General features: G+C 39.0%; 1 pseudogene; it reads right to left on the bottom strand.

Annotated features, from left to right (window-relative positions):
• The window catches only part of LOC113048764 (autism susceptibility gene 2 protein homolog), a 246,532-nt pseudogene that overhangs the window by 169,505 nt on the left and 52,469 nt on the right, over nt 1-24,558 (bottom strand).

Here is a 24,558-nt window from a genome sequence, read left to right as displayed (position 1 = left end):
CAGACCGTAGAAGAAGACATCGCCAGTGACACTTGAAACGACCAGAGCGCTGGAAATAAAATGGTCGTAAATATAAAGAAAGGCTCATTTACCCAAGGTGCAACGGGACACCTTTCACCATTTAATCAGTCAGTCACCCAAGAGTGATGTCCCTAATATCATGATTCCACCATTTCACTGTTTAACATAATTAAAATGTCCGCTGCCGGGGCCATAAACGGGAGGAGAGGATACTGTAATTCTGCCGTAAAGCCGCAGAGCGTGAAAATGTCACTTACCGAGTACCCTCGTCCTGACAGAGAGTGAGTGGAGCTCTGGGGGAGAGAAAGAGAGAGAGAGAGAGAGAGAGAGAGAACAACGTTGACCTTTGAGGGATACTATGAGATGACAGAGACATGATGAAGCTCTAGCACTTTAATATCAATATTCACATTAACCTTTTTCCCACCCTTCGTTCCTATCGTTCGCCTAATGGCATTCCTGATTCCTTTCTCTCTCTCTCTTTCTCTCTCTTACTCTCTCTCTTTCTCTTTTAGACCTGCTGAACACATGACTCATATGACTCAAGCCCTGTCCGTCTGGTAGCTCAAGGCCTTTTCTCTTCGGCGAGAATTTGGGTTTATCTTAAATTGAGCTTTCAGCAGGAGTCTGCAGGTCTTCGGAGGAGAAACGCAATATAGCAGCTTTCTATAATGTTCTGGGTAGTTGCTTAAATCTGGTCCATAGATGGCTTGGGTCTCATTTCTTTCACCTGGTAATGGCACATTTTTCTTTAAAAAGTTCATCATTAATATGAAGATTAATACCAGAACAAACCATCTAAACCATGTGAGCATTAATAGCCTTAGCCTCTAATGTCATTTTATGCTAACATGTTTCAAAATCTGAAGCCGTTTCAGTTTTGTTTACTGTGCATTCGATGAAAAATTCCAGCATTAACTTAGTAATGCAGTCAAATGATTCTTATATAGCAGGTTACATCATTTTCCAGAACTGTGTCATAGATTGTCATCATAAAGGAAATGACATTTCAGATCAGAACCAAGTCACCCAGCGTTTGCATCCATTTTCCATGCTGTTGCATCAGCCCTTGTCAGTTTATGGTAAATGAGGGGGAACTAAAGTATTTTATTTTGCCGTGACAGATTCCTTGTCAGATTCAGATTCATATAGGGGCTTTAAAAACTGTTCAGGGCTGCCTGAGTGAGTCAACAACAACTAGAAGTTACACCGAGTGCTAAAGCTAGTTTCAGACTCCAACAAATCACACTTGTCTACAGCATGAATTCCATTCAGCATCATAAAAAAAAAAAAACGAAAACGACTCTAATGTCCTAATTTAACCAAAGCGAATCCTGGCTTAATCCAAGCCATGAATGTGAAACCAGGTCTATATGTTTCAGGATTCATTCTCTGAAAGACATTCAATATATTTTTGGTCACACTTTATTGGTGGTCCAATTCTTGCAAACAATTAACTACAACTACTGCCTCAATAGACTCCTAATTTGCTGCTTATTGATAGTTAGTAAGGTAGCTGTAATTCAGGTATTGGATCTAGAATATGCTCATGCAGAATATGTGCTTTATAAGAACTAATAAAGAGCCAATATGTTAATAATAGGCAGGCTAATAAGCAACTATAATAGTTAGAATTCGTCCCTATATTAAAATGTTCCATTCTTTTTTTCTTTTAAGTTAACAAGATTTTCCCGAACCACAAAGTTTTCAGTTGTGTCCATAAAATAATGAAACAAGATGCAGAAATTCTGACCGCATACATTTCTTTTATGATTTCAGAAGCTTCATCTGAGACTGCTGTGCCTTCATTTGAATGAGTTTCCACTTTTTTATACTACTGTGGTATCACTGACTTTAGATTTGCCTGCCCAATACTTTGCATTAACAAAAATAAACATTTTGTTTTTGGTCACTTTACATGTTGGTCAGGCCGCCTTCCTGTCAACATGGGCAGTTCTTGGCCAGAGTAAAGCCTAAACTAATTTGGGTATTTACAAAGCAGGGAATTCTCTAGACGTGGACATGCATTTCAAATTCAACATGAAATGAAAATTCTGTCTATTTTCTAAATGCATGTTATATCTCACAAACACTAAACTTCAATTTCATCAAAGCATCTGCTAAATGCATCAATGTAAGTTCACTGATACGTTACTGTACTACCAGTTCACTGCTGATTCTCAACTTTAATGCTGTAGACATCTCCAGACTAGACGGCAACTTCCACATCCAGATCTCAGAACCACAGACTAGGCCTGAATACCAATCTCATGCTCTCTCTCCCTTCATTTCCCCCTTCTTTTTGCCTCTTTCCTCTGTGCGATTGGCAATTTCTGCCTCTGTCTCAGGGGGTGACTTTTCTGCAAGACCAATTTTGTCCTTGCACAGAATTCAGTCACACACACACACACACACACACACACACACACACACACACACCTGCTACAAGGGTTTAACCCTCATCAGTTCCTCTGTTCTCGCTCACACTCAGTACAAACTCCCACTGTGACAATTAGAGAAGTGTTCCTGAGAAAACCCGGAAAGACGGCACTGCAGGATCCAAACACTTTTCCAGAACCCCTCTCCCTCACACACAGAAACGCGAGGAGGTGTAACGTACAGAGAAGAGCGAGTGGGTGCAAGGCACACCGGGAGGCCCAAAAAATTGTAGAGTTAGCCTTACAATGCCCTGGTTCATTCACATTGCCACATTGAGAGTTAAAAGGGAGACTTATTTAAATGATAATGAGGAACAATACTCTGGATTTAGTGCTGCAGCGAGAGGAGAAAAAATCCATTACACCATCCGCGGTTCATAAGCCATGGGGCTGGAGCACATCTAAACACGCTCCCTTAAAAGCCATTATACACAGCACTCAATGGATTTGCCTAGCACTTAGGACTTCAAAACAGGATTAAGATGCAAGCAGCAAGAGAATGAGAGAAAAGGGAACGTGAAAGGGGGGAGAAACGGGACAGCAGCTGTTTCGGGGTTAACCAAACAACCTCTTAAAAAAAGAAATGGGGGACGAACCCACTTCTTAATCCAAATCCATTCTCGATCACTCTAGACTTCTTGGGGCCCGACAGATTTGGTGACAAGTGGGAGGGGGCGGATTGTTTAGCTACGGACCAGACTATTGGTTAAGATAGGGCTGCGGATGAAAAGAAGCCAATTGGGACGCAACGGAGCGTGAAGTCAGCGAGCGAACAGACGGCTGAGATGCAGAAGGTGTTGCTGGGTCTCTGTGGGCAGCTTCTGTGACATGGTGGGTGGGTTTCGAAATTATCAGAGTCTTTACCTTCGGGCCAGATCCACTCCAAACTCCAAAACATCCTCGCTGTTCAGATACACAATAGCTTCTGTGGTCAGATTAGACATTGCATGTTTATTTGGATGCAAATGACAATGAGATTATAAGGGACCGATACAATTCTACAGCGATTAATGAAACAAGACGTGTGATCTTCACCTGTTGAATAATACAATTTAAAAAATGGCATAAAATGTCGAATTACATTTTTTTTAATACTATTGTAACTTAAAATGTTCTATTTTGATACATTTTAAAATGTCATTTACAGTATTCTTTTATCAGAGCTGAATTTTCGTCATCATTACTTCAGTCTTGAGTGTCACATGATCCTACAGGAATCATTTTAATAAGATTTGATGCTTAATAAACATGTATCATCATTATCAATGTTGAAATCAGTTGTTCTGCTTAATATTTTGATAGAAACCGGACTTTTTAATGACCAGAAAGCTTGCAAGAGTATGCATTTGAGATAATCGTATTATAAATGCATATAAAATATGCCCTTGAATATAATAACATCTTACTGGCCAAACTTTTCAGCTGTAGTGTATACTGAAAGAGGGAATCAAGCCACATCTAGGGACCAGAATACACTTTAGCAACTACTTAACATCCATCCAGAACACAAGCAACAACCACAACAGAGCAACACTTTGGCAATAGTGTGGCAAAAACACATTAACATTATGCATTGGTAAATCATGTATGCGATTCCTGAATGTTGAGTTTGATTAGTGTGAAAGTCAGGAACGTTGACATCAAGATCATACTGTTAAAGCATCACATACAAATCTGAGTGATTTCCACATTTGAAAGAGGTCCAGATCGGAATTGAAAATGTCACTGTACAGACAGTCATCCAAAAACTAGATCTGTGTCACATTTGAGCGTGCAAATAAAAATTTGAACCATATTCATCTGTGATCTGCATGTAGCCTTAGAGAGCAGTCTCGTTTTCATTCCAGTCGAATGAAAGAGTTTTGTCGGACTATCCTGATTAAATCATTAGCACACTGTACAATCTTCACAAGAACCGAAGTCTTGCTAAACAATTGGATGCATTCCGTAAAATCTAAGATCTTAGCAAATGCACGTCGCTAAAATGGCAAGCCCCCACATCGGCTGACTTTAAATCACTGCACTCCTGCCCCCAGTTCTTTGAGACACTGCCATCCCCCTCGTTTGTTTCCATTTCCTTCAGCGCCAAAAAAAGAAATCCAGTTCTATCCGGCCTCTGAAGCGCAGAGATCGTTAGCTGGCGGCGCACACGCCTTAGCGTCTTTGAAGTGGGTATGAAAAGCGTATTTGGTATGCAAAGAAAATTAGCATGTATGGCGAATCACAAGAGAAGATTTTTTACACCATTTAACGACGTGACAGTGATGAAAGATGATCCTGTTTACAAAGCTAGCGTTAGCGCGGCGGGACGGGAAGGAACGGGTTCGGTGGATCTCCGGCTGTCTGTGTCTTTCTCTCGCTCCGAGATGGACAGATAGGCCTACAGATGACACGGATATGGCGCTCTGCATTTTAGCACCATTTCTTTGGCAGGGGATTAGAGGGAAATGTCATATCTGGCACTGTCAGCCATTACAGTCTGCAATTTTCTGCAGTCTTTCAGCCCTCCCTCCTTCTCTCTGTCTGCCCGTTGTTCTGTCGCTTTTTGCTGTCAAAACTGTCAGCCTGGATCACGCTTTTATCTGCCTCGAGCTCGCTTCTCTCTCTTCCTCGCTCTCCCTCTCTGACTTTTTCATGAAAAACAGCCTTTTGCACAAATTCATAAATGATGGCGGTGGGAGGGGGAAAGCGAAAACAGAAATTTCCCTCCGAATCTTTAACAGCCTAAGCATCACATTTAATCTCTTCATTAAAAACATTTTATTCTTTTCATCATCTTCTCCTCCCTTCATCCTCGGCTCGCTGAGGCGCGTAGCCTCGTCGTCTCCGTATTACGGATCCATCCGAACCAATTTGCTGGGGATTTCGGACAAGCGTTTGACAGGCGTTAGTTAGGGACGCGTCTTCAGCTAGTCTCAGGAGAATTAGACACAAATTCTCATTACCCCTCTCTCAATCACATTACTTCTTCATTCAGGCTCTAACCAACACCCTACCAATACGTTTTCTCTGCATTAGTAAGAAACGGCTCCAGCCAAATGCAGGGGATCTTTTCTGCAGACACTTTTGATAAAAATGCACTGAGCTGACCGTGGGTTAATGCACACCAACATCTTATGAAAACACATTAGATCAGTGATTCTTAAACTTTCATGACCTCCACTGTCCGCAAAATTATTTGAAGGCCCAGTGACTTTTCCTTTTGATTTCTGGGTAAGGATTTAAGGCTAAATAAATGTACTCACAATTTCTAACTTCTCACTGAGATAATATAATATAATATAATATAATATAATCATAAAACCAGTGTGCAAACATTTTCATACCGAAAATATGATTCAATCAATACATTTGCATTTTTTTTCTTCTAAATTTAGGCCAAAATACACAAAAAAAAACAAACAAAAAAAATTATATATATATATATATATATATATATATATATATATATATATATGCTACCTATATTATATCATAAAATTGTAATAAATACAATACCATTTTATATTATAGTATTATATTCAAATACTATTAATACAAATTAGAATTATACATCTATAGAAATACAGTTTATATCTCTCAATAACCGAAGTGAGTTTAAATTAAAATACCAAATAAATTCTATAGTCTAAGCTGATGTAAAAAAAAAGCCAAGCAAGGGCATGAGATTAAACAACGGTAAGAATGAATTTATATGTGTATGCACATGTAGGAACACTTGAATGCATTTCTAATTGAATGAGACGTCTGCCTGTGTCTACAAATGTGTCTGTTAAAGGCTTCTCCTATTGGATTTAATGAATACTAGCATCATAATGACACGCATCTTTGTGCTGACCTCACTGAGCCGATCTTTGGAGCTGCTCCTGGGGGCTGTGTTCACCTCAGTCTCCTCCGTTTTCTTCCCAGCCTGGCTCAGAAGACTCAAGGACTAGATAGAACAAAGAAAAAGAAGACTTTAGAATTAGGACGAGAGCTTTGTATGGCTGTTGTAACCTTACAATAACACATGATGTAGAAAACCCAGCTCTTCACACATGTTTGGAGCACCAGTGTGAAATGATGCACTCTTGTGTCCTCAAGCAGAGACATTATGTCAGCAAAACAATGTCTTTGTTGGGATGGACATGGACACTACAAGACAACAGGAAGACTTTAAAGAGTTTTATACAATATACTAATCCAAAGACAACAAAGCAAATCTGAAAGGTGATTCTTTCATCTGTTTGCTTTGACCTGCTTAGACCTGACATCCAAAAAAGTGTGTGGAAATTTGTGTGCATTTTCATCTTCACCACTTTCATCTGGTGCACCCGGAGCATTAACACGTGAAAACCCAAAGTGTGTGTGGAGGGCAGGTGAAGGTGATGTTTTTGCTGCAAACAGAGAAAGGCAGCTTTATGTGTTCCTGCATTCTGATTGGTCGTGGAGCTTAGGGATGCTCCCAAAACTTCCTGTTTGGTCTGCATTTGAAGATCCACTGATTTGAATGCATGCAAAAGAGCCACAGCTCACCTGGAAATGACATTCACTGACCTTCGTCTTGTTTCAATCTGAAAAAACCTCCTACAATTAACCAAGTATAAATATTATGCACATCACTAGTTATTTTTATTTATGGGGTCTGCTAAAAAATACATGCACATTGCATAATAATAATAATAATAATAAAATTCCCATCCCCAATGCAATATGCAAATTATTTTTTGCTAAAGATTAGTAATTATAGCAATATGTTTACTAGAAAACATTTACTTTGTACAAATTATTTATAAATATTAAGATTTTGCATAAATATTTTTACACACACACAATGTATTTAAATGTTTAGATTTTCTTGCAACTCAGCCAGAACAGTGTTGATTGATGAACTAAATGAACAGTCCGTTTTAAAAATGCAAGTGTGTGTGTGTGTGTGTGATCTAGTCCCAGTTTGTGTGCATAAGTATGAGCAATGGTATGTGTGTGTTACTCGAGCAACTCCCCAGTGGCTTGCAGGTCTTGGCCCTGGTCTCCAGATCTCTACTCTAATTTAAACAGATCACTGCAACAATTAACCTTTCTGCTAAATATCAATTATAGCCCAAGGCAGAGCAGAATTAAAACGGTCATCAGCTAGTCTGACAGGTCCTGCATTCTGCCACCACCTGGTCATCGTTTCCCAGTCAATTCTCCCAGAGGACACACGCAAGCCCCATTTAATTACCAGAGCCAATACTGAGCCAGCGCTGGAACAACACGGCACCAGCACTGGATGATTGGTGCAATGATTTACCATTCAGTTGAGGTCAGAAGCGAAAAGCAGCGGAGTGATAGGTGCGACGCTGGCGCTAATGTTGAAGATTTTCAGAAAAAAGAGCTGCAGGTGGGCCTAATCAAGTCAGAGTAATTTGCCGGAGTCAAGACAGGGGCTCGATTCTGTCAGAAAAGCTGACAAGCTAATCAATCCCGCTATCTCGACGTAATCTGCAGGGCTGCTAAGAGAATCATGGAATTGCTGGTGTGAATACTTGTAAAAGCAAGTGTGTGTGGTGTGCCAAAATATGGTTTTGATTTGTTTACAGAACACAGAATGAAAATTAATGTTTTCAAAAACACCATCTTCACTGATGTGGAAACAGAAGTCTGATTTTGCGATTGCACCATCGAGAATTTTTTTTGGATACACCTTGTGTGTTTCGTGAGACCTTCCTTCAAATAAAATGGATTTATCCGAGGCTTCATGAACGCAGCTAGCTGAAGGTTTTGCAGGTCTCCCCCTGAGAGACCAATCATGCAAAGGGTTTCAAATGCACTTTAGTATTCCTCTGTTTGTGCATTTTCTAGTTACAGATTCATGTCTTGTTTAGAAATGGTGCAAGGTCAAGCATGTAGACTTTAAGGATCTGTAAAAGACACCATTTCCCTGTTAGTTTTCTCTCAAAGACATTTAGGGAATTCAACTACAACATGAGGTCAAATTACCATACATAATAAATAACCCTGGGATTACTGGATCACAGCACATTATTTAAAACATGTTTTGTTATGAATATTGTTGAATTGAAAGGATTTGAAATGGCGTGAGGGGAACTGAAATAAAATAAATAAAAAACATCATATCTCATGGGAACGTGATATATTGTGGCCACGAGATCATTTTGTCGAGGTATTGACATCCTTATGTTGTGGCCACATGATGTGACATTTATTTTCCTTTTTGCAAATTAATAATTATAAATATTATAGTCTTTCATTGAGGAATTAATCATTCACGTCTATCATCACACACGGGCATAAATAATCGAAATCAAAACTTCATAGTGTTCCTGAAGCTCAACTGGTAGAGCGTTGCCATATCAAGCGCAAGGTTGGGGGTTTGATTCCCCCGGGAACACATGATAGGTAAAAATGAATAGCCTGAATGCACTATAAGTCGCTTTGGATAAAAAGCGACTTCTAAATGCATAAATTTAATTAAATTTTAATTTAATTAACTTAATTTACTTTAAATTTACTTTAAATTTAATTTCATGTCATAATCGTCAGGCGTTTACAGTAGCAAATACTAGCTTACAGAACGTTAATTAGGTAAAGCGATACACAAATTGAAAGGGGAAATAATGAAATATTATATTTAAATGAAATAATTATAAAAATATAGCCATAACAAGTTGAAATAATAATAATAATAATAATAATATACAAATGTTAAAATAAAAATTGAAACTTTTTTAAATTGTGCTATGGTCATGCAGGTTTGTTTCCGAATTAAACTTGTGGCCATGAGAAAAATATCTGGTTCCTCAACACAGTGACGTCACGTGGCCACGACATAAGGTTGTCATTACCTCCATAAAATGATAATTTCACGCCACGACATAATAACTCGTGGGAACATGACAAAATTATGTGAACCAAACATGCCCCCTCTTGGTCACCGTAAAATGCGACTCATAGGCAACTATTTATTTATTTTTTTTCAAATATGCAATTTTATTTTCGATGTTTAGCATAGCCTATTTTGAAATATTTAGAAAAACTGCTTTACTTTGAAAAATACTGATTGTGTTAATTCTTCCGGTCGGTTATCGGTCAATATGAGCATCCCCGCTCTGAAGGTGAAAGCCCTGTTGCAGGCGTGAAGTCTCTGTTTTGTTATTGTACTCTTTTGATCCTGTCTAACCTCAAAGGGCCTGCCGTCTCCAGCCAAGAGCCCCTGAGCCGCCACAAGTCCCACCTCCATTAGCACGAGAGTTTCACCTCCACCTCGCCCTCCTTCCACTCCATCTCTTCTCTCGTGCACTTTATCTCATCCGCACCAGTCCCTCTCTCTCTCTCTCTCTCTATCTCTCACTCTGGTCTTCACCTGTCAGCGGTTTTCTCTCAGTCCCTGCTCGGGAATCAAGCCCTGTCAGTCCTCATTACCCCCCGGCCAAGTCTGGAACGCACCCCCCTCCCCTTTCGGATGAAAGCTCTCTGATGGTGAGGGGCGGGATGGGAGAGCGTAACCGAGGGCAGGCTCTGGGGACACAGATCCTTCCCCTAATTTGCTGGAAAAAGTGTCCCGCACTAGAGGAGCCTCACCTCTATTAACCCAAAGCCAGAGTGAAAGAGAGACAAAGAGGGAACGATGCGAGAGGCACATAGAGAGAGAGAGAGAGAGAGAGGGCGGGTGACAGTGGCACCTCTACAGTGGCTCAATCTCCAGGCTCATTATCCCCGAGCTGCCCCAGAGCAGAGCAGAGCGCTTGGAGCATGGCAGGGCCACAGCAGGGCCAGGGGCCAAACGGATTCATCTGCTCTCATTTGCTCCTGTCTCAGCAGAGGCGGCAGCTGCTTGGGGAGCGGCGGATTGAGCGAGGGAGGAAAGGGCGGGAGTCTGGGAGATTTAAGGCTTTGTATCCTGCCGCAGAATAGCGCCACCTGTCTCTTGCACTATATAACACTGACACAGACCAGAAGAACATTTTAAGAATCAGATCTGTGACATACCAGGTACTTGTGGTGCTCTAATGCACTTCTGCTCAAAAGCAAATGCTTTTAAAATAAGTCTCTTGACTGTTTATTTGACCAAAAATACAGTGAAAACAGTAATCAACTGAAGTTAAAAATCAATTAATTTCTTCTTTCAAGATTCTATAGTTTATTCCAAAGTTACATTTTCAACAGTTTTCTAATATGTTGATTTGGTGCACAAGAAAAATGTCTTAGTTTTATCAATCATAAAAACGTCTTTTGCTGGAAACTTTGAAGAGTTCCTTCATGACAAGGTCCTTTGATAAAGAACAGCATTTATTTGAAATAGTAATCTTCTGATCAATTGAAAATGTTCTTGCTAAAAATTCCAACAACACTGCCAAATGGCAATCCCCATTTTCGTACATTTTGGTGGTTAATTTTTGCATAAGCCAAAATTTGAAAATCAAAAAACTATGTGGGACAAAGTCTTGCTATTGTTAACTAAAACTTACAACAACAACAACAACAAAAAAGCCAATTCGATATATTCTTCAATGCTATTATCTCGCTATACCTCAAGTATTATGCCTGTGACAGTTTAAGACACATTACACAAAAACATTTGATCACAGAACGGCTGTGATTGGCCAGAATCAAGTACATCAAGTATCTCTGTGATGACATCATCAGCCTTCCCTATCATCTCATCACCATGTGACCTCCTCCTTCCCGGTCACACTAACCTAAACAACCCTCGTGGGCTGCACTGTATTCCAAGGACACAGCGCTTTATACACTAAATGGGTTCCTGCTTTTATTACAATGAGTCCCAGAGTATCCATTAAACGTCTATCATCACTGTGCATTGTTCATAGCTCAGTGTGATTGATGTCCACATTATGTGGCCAAACGTATTACACAAGGCTCAAACCCCCAACATGCATCCCATGCTTTCCAGTAAGATGGGGGTTGCATAGAGGCAAATTTACACAAATGCGGTTCTACGGCGAGCGATTTGCGTACTCGATCACCCTAGAGGGCAAGAGAAAAAACGTTGCATTATGCTGTGAGTGGAAATCACTTACACAGATGGAATTCAAAGCAAACAAAAGCAGAAGTTCATTAAAGTCAGGCTGTCAAATAAGTGCCGTATGTGCAAATAGTTCACAGACACCAACATAAAGCTAATAATAGCAGTGGTCTCGCATTTCAGAACAGACTGCCAACAAGAAATGGCATTCGCAACTCATTTTATTTACATAATGTGACAAATATCAGAGAAAAGGAAGATATTCAATCAAGAAAAAAAGCAAAGCTTGATTTTATTCCATCAGAAATTGACTATACTGTGAAAAGTAAGTGAACACTTCAGGAGCTAAGGTGACATCAACCTAGAAAGTAGCAACTGCAAATAAATAAACCAAGTTAAATTAATGATTATTTATAAAGTAAATGTTTAAATTAAATACATTACACAATGTTTATGAATAAATTTAGAAATATATGTAAACATGCAATTATGCAAGTATTTTTCATGTTTATTACATGTTAGCTATTGCATTAACTAATGCTAGCATATAATTGGCTCCATCAACCTTTCGTAAAGTGTTCATAGACATTTAAGGAAATGGTGTTACACTGTTGCAGAGAAATCAGGCTGAAATAAACGTCAACAATGATAGTTTCATGCATGTTTCATTTCAGCATTGAAATCAGTGACTGGAGCTCAACACCTGCCTCCAACCAATCAGATTCACCCTTATTCCTTCCACAGAACAGATCTGCACATACTAAGTGCTTTTGAAAGATGGACCCATATGGGCTTATATCATGTTCAGTGCTGTCTTTACCCACTGACCCCAGGTCCCTCGGGGCCCATGGGTTAATGAAAGGGGTAGATTAGTGGTCCCTATGGGCCTGTCTGTCTGTCTGTCTGTCTGTACGCCCCAGTCCTATTTTACACTCCCCAGCCATATGCATTGGAGACCGAGGCACAAAGATGACACATGGGCTTAAACATGAGCTCTCGTCATCTCTCTGCCACCAACCGTCTCGGGGGGCACCGCAGGCCTCGCCAATACACCCAAGTACACACAGACACACACATGTGACATCTAGACCACATGTCGCCCCAAGTGTTTACCTAAAATACACCGTCACCCTGCTGCTTCCCACGATGCAACTCTCCCTCTGCAATTACGAAATAAAGCAGAACGAAAGAGAAACACTTTCGAAAACACGGATAACACAAAAAAAGCCCAGAATGTTTGTTTGTCAACATTCCTAATGTGGCAGCAGACGCCGTTTTTCCCACCTTCACTCGTAACAAAATGTTCAGCTCGAAACTTGAAAGAAGAAACGTGTTTTGCAAGATGTTATGAAAACTAATGGGGCAAATTCAAATAAGGCGTCTTTGTGATGCAGCCCACTTGGTTTGCTCATTTGCAAGGCAAAACCTCAGCTTTAAAATCTTTACAGAGACAAAAAGGCCCCCGGGCTAGTGCAGAAACATCTGGTGCTAAACAAACGTTTCAGCGTTCATTTGTAATGTGCACGGCTTGCTACAAGAGTGAGCTGTTAAAATGGCTGCGGTGTAAATTGGCTCCATCAAGACAATAATACTACACCTGCTGAGATCTGGCTGTTAGAGGCAGTGAGACCGAAGCATAAATCCCACCGTGACAGGTAAAATCCATTCAAAATACACTGGACTTTGAAAACGGACACAAACTAGCTGATGGCAAAGGCTGTTCATTTAGTCAAAGACACTTCTATTAACACTAACAAAATAGTAGTGCAGATGTTTATTGAAAATTAATAACAAAACATTTGGTGGCACCACTATAATACATTAAATCACATGTTAATAGTATAGGACTGAAATTAATCTGCCATGATATTGCATAATAAACCTAAAGTTTTTTTTTTTTTTTTTTTTTTTAGAAATTAAAACTCTTATTTAGCAAGGGTGCATTAAATTGATTTATAATGCAATAAGAGTAAGATATTCCTGTTTTCAACACTAATAATAAGAAATCATCATATTACATTGATTTCTGAAGTATCGAGGCAATTCAGTACTAAAATTCAGAAAAAAAAAAGAGAAATACATTATAAAATGTTCACATAGAACATACTTATTTTAAATTGTAATGCTATTGCACAGTATTGTTTTTAATGCATTATTGATTGAATAAATGTAGACTTCGTTTGGCATAAGAGCCTTTTTTTTACAAAAACATTAAAAAACTAAAATTAATAACAAATGATCTAACAAACTTCTAAATAGAGGTGTACAGGTACATATTCTGAAATTCACATTAATGCAATCTAAGCTATTTTCAAGAATACCTGTCCTATTTACATATCTAATCAACATTACATTACCATGGTACTTTTAGACAGCTTTCTCAATTGTTGAATATAAACAGGACATTAAACCCAGTTGCTGAATGGATCATAACCCACGAGATGAAAAACAATTCCACTACTATTTTTATTAGAACTTTACAACCTGTTATCGCCCTTCACAAAGATGTGATATTCACACTACACAATGACAGCTGATTAAAAGCTACAGTTCTAAACAGGACACTCGAGATGCCACATATCCCTTTAATTAAATCAGACACAGTTATCACCTAAGATGTGGCTACAGGGGTGTTAATTCTTGCACTGTTCCTAATCTGTTCTCCTGAATATTTGAAATGTTCCATTTAAAACCAACCATGAATTCAGCTCTTCAAATAATAATAATAAAAACCAAATCTAGTTATCAGTAGACTCATATCCATATTCTCGTTTTTTAATTACTTTTAATAACTATTCAAAGTCGCCAGCTTTTTTTGAAGAAAAATATTAGTAGGAGTGAGCAGCGCACTGGCTGAAATGATAAAAAGTTTTAAAATATCATTTTTGTTGTGCTTAAGCAACCACTATTTTTTTTTTCCTCTTCATGTTACATAAATCAAACCAGTAGGGGACAACAAGTGACCAAGCCTTTACGAGTTGAATCACGGAGTCATTTACTCAATCTCACTCATTCTTTCAAAAACTTAACAAGTGAGTCACTGAATTGTTGAACTTACACATTTATGATGCTGACTTTAGATCTCGCAGCTGCCAGGCTTGCATAGTTTGACCACAAAACCAATACAAATATAAGAACATGTGCAATGTTTCTACTATTGCACGGCGTGAAATACTAGAGGTATGGACCTGGGATTGCATCAGACTGAGGGAGAATGTGTGTTTGTGTTTAGTAAGACACAAATACTCGTATTTCCTGATTTCTTTGTGATGTCGTGTTGAAATACCATCCAGATTTTATATACGCATGTGTCCAAATGTCAAATATTCAGCCTAGAATTTTGAGAATTTACACTAATGCTCCAATCCTGGCTGTCTTTCCAGAGTCTGGTACTTTTCATCCAGCACTGAATCATCAAGCTCAGGCAGACATCAACAGAGCAAATTAACTTCACTGTGATGATGTCTGAAACATCAGGCGGCATTTGCGAATGTAATCTGGAGACAAAAAAAAAAAAAAAATGGCAGGCGTGACAGCATTCTACATTGCATGCTGGGATACACTACATATGTGGTAACATGACCCGGATTTAAAGCTGCATAATCTGTCAAAACACTGACACATGGCGCGCTATTTCTAAGCATGGACGCAGACATAAAACACTCTCCCTGTCATTCTGGTGTAAATGTGCTGTAATCCACACAAATACCACCTGATGACACAAACATACAGAACAAAATCTCCCTTGCCAAATGACCAAAGTTACTATAGTTTCAATCAATCAGTCAATAACAGGGATTTTTTTTTATTTACACACACACACACACACACAATTTACTTCCACTTCCACTACTGTCATAACAATAAAAAAATAAATACAATTATATATCCTATACTATACAACTACTACTACTACTACTAAGATGAAAACAAAATAATTTCTAAAAAGACAAAAAAGTAAAACAAAGAAAAACAAAAAGCAAAGAAAAAACTAAAAGACAAGAGTTTAACAAAGTGCACAAAAGTACAGCCAATAAATAAATAGCCACTTTAGTTCAATTTTTTTGTAAAAAAAAAACAAAAAAACACTTCATTAAATATTGAATACCATGGCATTAACATTACTGTACTGCAATGCACATTACTTTTTTTAAAGGATATTTTAATTATGATTTTACTGTAGATGGAAATCATGAATACCATGGTAATGACTGTGTTTCTACACAAAAAAAGTGCAATTATTATTATTTAACTACTTTTGCAGGAGATAGCGAGCAGTAATCTTGACAGTGGTGCATTAGGAGGACCAACAGGCAACAGAAGCTTGAGGATGGAGGGAGGAAACCCACCGTGTGTTTGTGTTCGTGCCTAACTGGGCCATGATCTTGACCTCGGGTCACACTATATTCTCTGAGCAGCTCAAGTGCAGTCGCCTCACACTCTCAAAGCAATGATGTCAGCTAAACGGAAGCGGAAAAACTCTGTCTGGAGATTCTCAAAACCTAATTTATTGCCTCTTCATCTATTAGGATAACAGTGGGGTCTGTTTTCCTTTTCCTGGGCTTATGCGTTCATGCGCGCAAACACACACACACACACACACACACACAGGTTAAGTGACCCTGTTACTGAGGCCAGACCACACACTTGTTCTCTGGCTCAGTGAAGTTTGATCTGTCATCATCAGGACTATTGTGGCCTGCTCTGGACGTGCTCCCTCTGGCCTGGAAGACACTAATGAAAACTAGCCAAAACAAATGGGAAAGAGCAGCGTGTGTGTGCATACATCTGCTGGTTTGCGTAAACTGATGTCAATGGGGGAAAACCTACTTTGACACCGACTTTAGCGACCTGTGCTAGCAGCCCTACCATGATTTATTAAGCAACCCTTGCCTTCCTGTTTCCAAATCTTTGTTTATTGCTGTAGAAGCACGTCATCACAAACAATCCCGGGTTCATTTCCAATACTACTAATCATCTCTCTATCAAAGCATTTTGATAACTTATGCTATCTCGTTAATGGGATCAAAGAAAAGCTGGTGGATGCTAAGCTAACTCGTAATGCTAACAAGTGATTTTCCTAATAATAAAAAAGAACACTTCTGCTTTACTTACATTATTTTTTTACTGATAATACAAATAAACCTGTGACAAAAGTTGTGTAAAGTTTAAAAAACAGACTATTGAGATTTGCTCTATAGTATATATGGTTACGTAAATTGCCATAGTGTTGGTTTCTAGCCTATAGCGGTCACTTAAGTCGCTTCAATCTGACTTTCTTGCAGCAAATCACCAGCGGTGTGAACAAACAGTGTGTGTGATTCCTACATAAAGAATCTCACAAGCTTCAATGGAAGAAAACTGCATGCATCTACATGTTTAAAATTATAAAATGTGCAAGTAGTTCTGTAGATTATACTGAGTCTTCCTTGTTTGCCAATGTTTAACAAGCCTATTTCAATCAATTCACACCTAGATTTTCTTCCAGAAAGCTCACCGTGCTCACAGGAGGAGGCACTGCTGTGCCAGAGATCCCTCTTGAGATATTCCCCTCAGGCCCAGAGGAACAGGAGTCGTCTCCCAGGACACAAGCAGAGCTCCTTACTGAAAATACCTGTCTGCGGAGAATGGAAATGCACGGGAAGGTCGTGTCTCTCGATTCATCTCTGTCCTCAGTGTCAGCCACTGAGCCGGCACTTCAGCAATATTTTGCAGAGAGCGAGAGGAGGAAACACAGTTTCCCAGCTTTCCATCACTCCAGAGACGATGGGTGGATGTCTCATACTGGCATTTGGAGGATAAAGTGTCCCCTTCTCCCGAGAAGCATCCGTCACTGACGTTCTTGATGGAACACAGGAAACAGATCGACTTTCTCCTTAACGGCGATCAATCCCAAACCTGTCCAGCTCTCAGAGGGAACATTTACAGCAGGCAGTAAAGAAGGCCTTTGGGGCCCAATTGCATCCAGTAATCCTGCTAAGTGAGCTATATTTCCCTCCTTCTAGTCTGCTATTAGACAGGCCAGGTTCATAAATACTGCAGTTAATCTGGAAGCCACAACCTCAGCCTGAGGAGGTCATATGAGAGGAGCACAAAGATGTGAAACCATCGCTGATGCTGGAGGGTCACACTACTACATGACACGCAGTGGAAATCTGTGATCCATTAATGAGGAAAGAATCGTGAACATCTTACATGCAATACAGAATAATACACGCAGCTCATAAGATTTGCTTTCTGAAGAAGCAAGAGCATTACACAACTTTATAAACTGCCCATTTCGTTTTCCATAAAAAACAGCAATATACACAGTCATGTTGATAACATATGGGATCAATGCAAATTCCAGCATAAATAATCTTACTAGAACCACTACGAAACAAAACAGCAAAAAAAAAAATAAATAAATTGATGAAAACCAGTACCATAGGAGAACCTGACCATATGCTTAATTTAAGTCTTTTTTTGTTTACAGTTGATCCCTGCGTGAATTTATAATTTATAATTTTAAATCTTAATTCTATATCTAATTTCAATTCACAATTCTAATTTAATGATAAGTGTTTGAACTATATTAATTATTCACACCACTATACAATTCTTTTTATTTAATATATTGCACTGGTTACAATAAAATGTACACTGCCTTTCAACATTTTGTGGTCAGTATGATTTTCTTTTTTTTTTTTTTTTTTTTTTATACAGCGAGGATGCACTAAACTTTTCAATAGTGACAGTAAAGTCAAATAAAAAGTGTTCTTTTAACCTCTGCACGCATTGAGAAATGCATTACTGTTAAAAATATTAAGCAGCACAACTATATTCAATACTGAGAATAAGAAATGTTTCTTAAACCAGCATATTACATTTAAAATGTACAAATTTTAATAATATTTTTCAATTATTCACTACATTTCAATATTTTATTTATTTGTAACTTTATATATATATATATATATATATATATATATATATATATATATATATATATATATATATATATATATATATATATATATATATATATATATATATATATATATCATTGCAGCCTCCCTTGGTAAGCATAAGAGATTTCTTTAAAAAACATTCAAAAGCCCCATCTTACCAACACTAAACCTCTGAACAGTAGTGCATTCAGCAAAAAAAAAATACAAGTTTCATTTATCCACTAGATATATAGAGGGCCATTCGATATGAGAAACAACGACCTGCCAGTAAAAGATAAAATAGAGGAACTCCTCTTTGTGTGTATCTTGTGGGTTTTGTGTGCTACAGGCGACTGCTGTATAGACGCTGACAGCCAAGAGGGCGCACATCTACCTGTTCTGTTTCAGCCATAACCTATCCTTCCCCACTCTTTCATTCGGGAAATCGTACATCAAAATTGTCTCCCACAGGCGTAAGCGCTCCTCGGGCGATCTTCCCTCATATCTACCAGAAGGCCAGCACTCTTTATCAAGCCATGAAGGTCAGAGGTCAAGGACTTCATCCCCCACAATGCTTTTCACCTGGAGGCAGGCTGTCAAGAGGAGTCTGACACCGAGGCCAACTGCTCGTGCTCAGTGGCAGACCAATGGGGAGAGGTCTTGGGCTCGGTGTCCATGGAAACACCGCTAGGTTTCTGCTTCTCGCTCTTTTCACAGTTTCTTGAAATGCATCGCAGGAGCTCAGGCAAAGGTGCGTGTCTCATGCGGCATATTTAACTCTGCAAAGTGCAAATAAAAAAGTAGCTGATGAGAGATTCTAAACCAAAGCCAACAGATGGCCAACATAGGCACAGATAATGAAATTAAAGCAAATTAACTCGATGCACTGAAGCAGTGAGGTGAGGCACTGACGTTATGAACTGATAGATAAACACTGTAAACAAGCAATACGCTGGTCTATTAATCAACGCTACACAAAGACATAAAGTGTCCTCCTCACTAAGGTCATCAGAGCCATAACACACGTAAAGGACTCTTCACACTTGCACTGATTTGAGAAGAGCACCCGCTGTATGCAAATGAGCAGCGACCAGATGCAGCATCTACTGTACAATGGGAAAGCTGACAGCAACGTAAAATTCATTTATTTATAAAGCACATTTAAATGTAACTTTGTTGCGCAGAGTGATTCACAAAAGATAAGGATAAAAACAAAAAAAAGAATAATAATGATAAAAAATGGCAGGGTTGAAATGAGGATTTAGAAATGATTTGGGAATACCTTGGGGAAAATAAAAAGCTTCAATTTCTGAATTTGAATTGAGGAAGCAAACAGAATACAGATCATTTCATAACCCTAGCGCTGTGCTAAAAATCCTGCAAACTCAGGACTGTTCCCATTCAAAAACTCTCTGTGAATAACTTATATATATATTAGTATCAAATCTTGGGATTTATTTTTGTCAATTTTTTTCCCCTCAATGAAACAGGTTTGTATTGCTTTTTGGAGCTGATCTAAATTTGTTCATTGACCTGAGCTTATGCACCTCCGTTTTTGAGTAAAAACAAATAAATAAATACAAAATAAAAATAAAACCTTCTGCTAGCTGAAGTTGATAAAAAAAAAAAAAAAACTGTATGCTACATTCTGTAATAATATAGAAATGTTTTAATTTTTTCTTTGGTAAGTTGTTATACCTCTTGTAAGCAAATTGATCAAGTTTCAGTGCAATGCCATAGAAAATTCTCCCTGGGTCGAACCAGAACACAACATGGGGGTGGAAAAAGACATACAAATCATTATTAATTAAAAAATATGAAGTTAAGAAAGTATGTTGTTAAAACATTCCAAAATAAATAAATAAATAATGCATGCTTACAACTACAAGCAACCAACCCCAGCGATAACACTTTATAGCTCAAAGCTTCCAGTTATTATTATAGCTTTAAAACACAGTCCACTATACTGGCTGCAGCTATAAACTGGTATCTACCATCATATCATTTGAATTCATTATTATAATTATAACCACACTGGTTTGTAGCTTGTGTGTTGACAAGTATGGTGGATAATATCCCTGCAATTTCTCAGTCTCATTTATGATGACTGGAATACACTACACGCATCATGTTTGGTTGACAAAAATAAATAAATAAATCAAATGTGCTCAAATTCATCTGCAATTCCCTATGCGCAAAAAGCCTGCACAGAAAAATATATAAAAAAGAAAAGTTACATTGATATGTGCATAATACATTAACTCGGTTTCGTTAATAAACTAATAATGAGCTACAAATTGACACATAATTATGCATTTCCCTTTTTAATTAAGAGAGAGCGACGCTAGTCTATATCAAAATATAAAAAAAAAATCTTATCAGGGAGAGAGCAAGAAATACTGTGAGAAGAAAAAAGAGAGAGAGAAGTGAAGCATAAAGAGTGTGATGTTCCCTTTGACAGCGCAGCCGTGCTCGTTAAACCTTTTCTTTATCTCTTAACAATCGCTCTAATTATGTTCATTGAAGGGGGCCAATTAATCCTGCATTGTCAGAGCCTGCGGCTAAGTGTTTCTCCCACATCCAGAGGAATCTGCAATTAGCACAGCCAAATTTATTTAGTGACACTTCTCGGCTTTTGACTCCCTCCAATTATCCCTAATCAATGCTGCCGAGTGCTGGCGGGGGAGCAGGCAGGTCGCCCTCATTCGCCGAGCGAGGAACAAGTACAGTGAGCCCTCGGCCTCCGAAGACCAGACGTGTCAGAGGAGCCATGACATGAGAGACGATTCCTCGCTCGATTAGCTGCATCACCGGCCAAAGCAGATCCATAGACAACGGTGAATCATGTCACCTAAACTTGCATTGAATTTGCATTGAGAAAAGAAGAAATCATGATTTGATCTGCTGAAGACAGAAAAGGGAGGATGGAGAGCTTGGTGTTAAAGCACTCAAATGAACTATACTTGCGTTTACAGACTAGCATTTCATTTCTGTTGTTGTTGAAAGAAGTCTCTAATGCTCACCAAAGCTACATTTTAAAAATACAGAATACTGGAAACATTTTGCAATTGAAATGACGCGTTTCTATTTTATTCTACTTGTGTATAACATTGTATTTCTGGGATGCGGAGCTGAATTTTCAGCATCATGCTCAAGATTTATTTCTTATTATTATCAATGATGAAAAAACATGTGGTGCTTAATATTTTTTTTTGGGGGGGGAAATGTGATTTATATACATAATGTAACCGTAATACATTGCTCCAGGATGTTTTAATACATAGAAAAGCCCCTGACATTTATTTTTAAATCACCCCATAGTGGCCAGCTCTCAACAATTATCAACAATAATATCATGGTCAATAAAACTAAATGCATTTGAATTATGATGACAAGGTGTATAAAACCGTAACAAATGACTCCAAACTCAGAAAATACCTGTTTATTTTTGTCAGTTGATGTCATTGCTATAGATTGCATGCGTCTTAAACTCAACTTTTACTGGAGAATGTGAGTTGGACGGTATCTTCACAGTCTTATTCATAAATCTGTTGAAAGCCAAATAGTTTTTTTTTTAGTAGAAGTAGAAGAACTCACTTTAACAGTAAACAGTGTTTAATTTAGTCCTATTTACATACTGAATATTTACATACCTGAAATACCTGAAATATTATGTGGTACACGGTTTATATCCATTTATTGCTTTAAATATCTGTCTTGTAACAAACTCACTGTAGCTTTCATATAATGGTTCATGATGAATGCATATCAAGTGTGTTGTGAAACCTTCCTGCATGTACTGTATAATACAACATTTTGACACTTTTGTACCACCCTAAAACATCACCACAGACGAAAGCTGTGTTTGAAAGGCAGCTAGTGTTTTGGAACGTGCATCGATCACACAAACACTCATGTGCTACACACACACACACACACACACACACACACACACACACACACAAATACACAAATCAGAAAAGGGTCACCTTTAAACACGCCAGCATCTAAAAACTCAACTTAACAGTGACAGACCCTAAGAGAGCTGCAAAACAAGACAACAAATCTATTCAGTGATCTCCTGGCATGAACCACACACACACACACACAGACGGATTAACACATGCAGCTCAACACACACACACACACACACACATCCACGCATCCATCCACTCACACATATCCAACATGTCGCCTTCGCCTCAGATGAGGTCTTACCACATATTTAACACTTTAACCCGAATCTATATCCCTTCCTCCCACCTCCTCCTCCCGTCTGGCAATCGTGCCGCCACACACGCCGCTTCTTGCTCTCTCGGTAATCAGCTTAGCTGCAGCCTGCTCGCTTGGCCGCCATTGCTAGTTGGACAAAACCACAATGCGAAGCTCCCACCAGAGCCGGGCCTAACCTTCCAGCATTCACAGTATGCCAAGGGGCCTTCGTCACCGCCTCGGCCCCATCTGGGGGCTCTTTCCCCTGGGACAGAAGCAGCGATACGCCCCCTCTGCCCGGTGAACCTCCGGGGAGCTCTGGAGCTATTGTTTGTGGGCTATCAGTCTGCGGCCCTTTTGTTCGGCAAATGACAGATGCCACATTGTTTGACATGTACACGACACGCTTCGGAGGCTGGCGAGAGGGGAGGAGATAGAGGACGGGAAGAAAAGAGAAGGGGAGGAGAGAGGGAAAGGGCAGGGCAGTTGTCAAAGCAGCCGTAATCCCCTTCAGCCCATCTATTGTCCCTCGAGCTCATAAAAGTGACATCACACTCAGGTCCGGATGAACACGCGTGAACACACACCTTTACAATTTCCCCTCACTGAATCTGCATTTCCATGCACATTTTAAAAAATAAACATCAATTTAACATTTATCTAAAACTGCATTCTTATTAGTTCTTCTGAAGACAACGTGTGCTTGCTGACTAGCTGGAGTGCTAGATTTCCTTACGCCTACAACACAAAAGGACACCACCATTTCCTGCTTCTGCAGTACACTGATTCCTAACGTGAAGACACAGTGCCCCCTAGCGGCCTAAAAACACCACCAGACCCTTAAAAGACTGAAAGATGTTCATATACTAACCTTCCCACACATTTCACATATGCACTTCCTGTCCTCAGCAGCAGGGCGCAGTGCTGTACAACACACACACTGGCCAAAAGCACACACTAAGCAAAACATAGAAGTCTCTGGTAAGGAACAGACAGAAGGTGCTGATGGTTTGGCATTTCTGTGTTATGTAAGGGTGGGCTGTAGGAAATTGACCCCAGATCAGTGCTTATGAGCAGGTTAAGCTTCATGGAATGAGTTTAATCTGATTGGTTTAAAGTGATAATCATCTTAAATGCATCTGAAAGCAGCTTTACTAGGTCAAAGGAACACAACTCAGAAGGAACGTAAAACCTTAAGACACACACACACACACGCTGGCTGGTAACCCAGTCTGTCAGAGCGGGTCTCACAACACTGTCGGTTTTCTTACCCCTAAGTGGGCCTGTCAAAACAAACATAACAATGACAAAAGAGCAGAGAGAGAGAGAGAGAGAGAGAGAGAGAACAGAGAAAGAGAGAGAGAGAGAGAGAGACACAAAGAGAGAGAGAGAGAGAGAGAGAGAACAGAGACAGAGAGAGAGCAGAGACAGAGACAAAGAGAGAGAGAGAGAGAACAAGGTTTTTTTAAAACAATTGTAAATAATGTAATAATTCTATTATTATTACAAGGAAAGCATTTGTAATATGCAATATGTATGTGCACATGCATGCATTTTAATAAAATAGTTCAAATGAGTTTTAAATTATAATGGTAAATTTTATTTTTCTATTTAATAAGGTGAGGCGACACTGAATTTAACACAGATGAGAAGAGACAGATTCATAGTCTTAACTATGGCAGGCACTATACAGATGTCCTATATCACATATTTATATCTCTATCCCTTGCCTGGTTTTCATTCTTGACTATAATACACATATAGAAACACCAAGTCTCAGTTCAGCATAACACACATGCATCAAACCTGCTAAAGGAATGGAAGTGTAAAGAACAGGACGAAAGTGCACTCAGCGTGCCAACCCTAACCTCTTTATTCAGCGGTTCATCTACAGACGACTTTTCACACTTCGGTCTTCTGCATTTCTCAGCGCTCGTTCTGTTGCGTAACTATGAGAAATCATCTCATATCAGACTGAGCAGTGCGC

The sequence above is a fragment of the Carassius auratus genome, chromosome 30, assembly GCF_003368295.1.
Source record: "Carassius auratus strain Wakin chromosome 30, ASM336829v1, whole genome shotgun sequence".
Lineage (NCBI taxonomy): Eukaryota > Metazoa > Chordata > Actinopteri > Cypriniformes > Cyprinidae > Carassius > Carassius auratus.
This window is presented reverse-complemented; position numbering and strand designations above follow the sequence as displayed.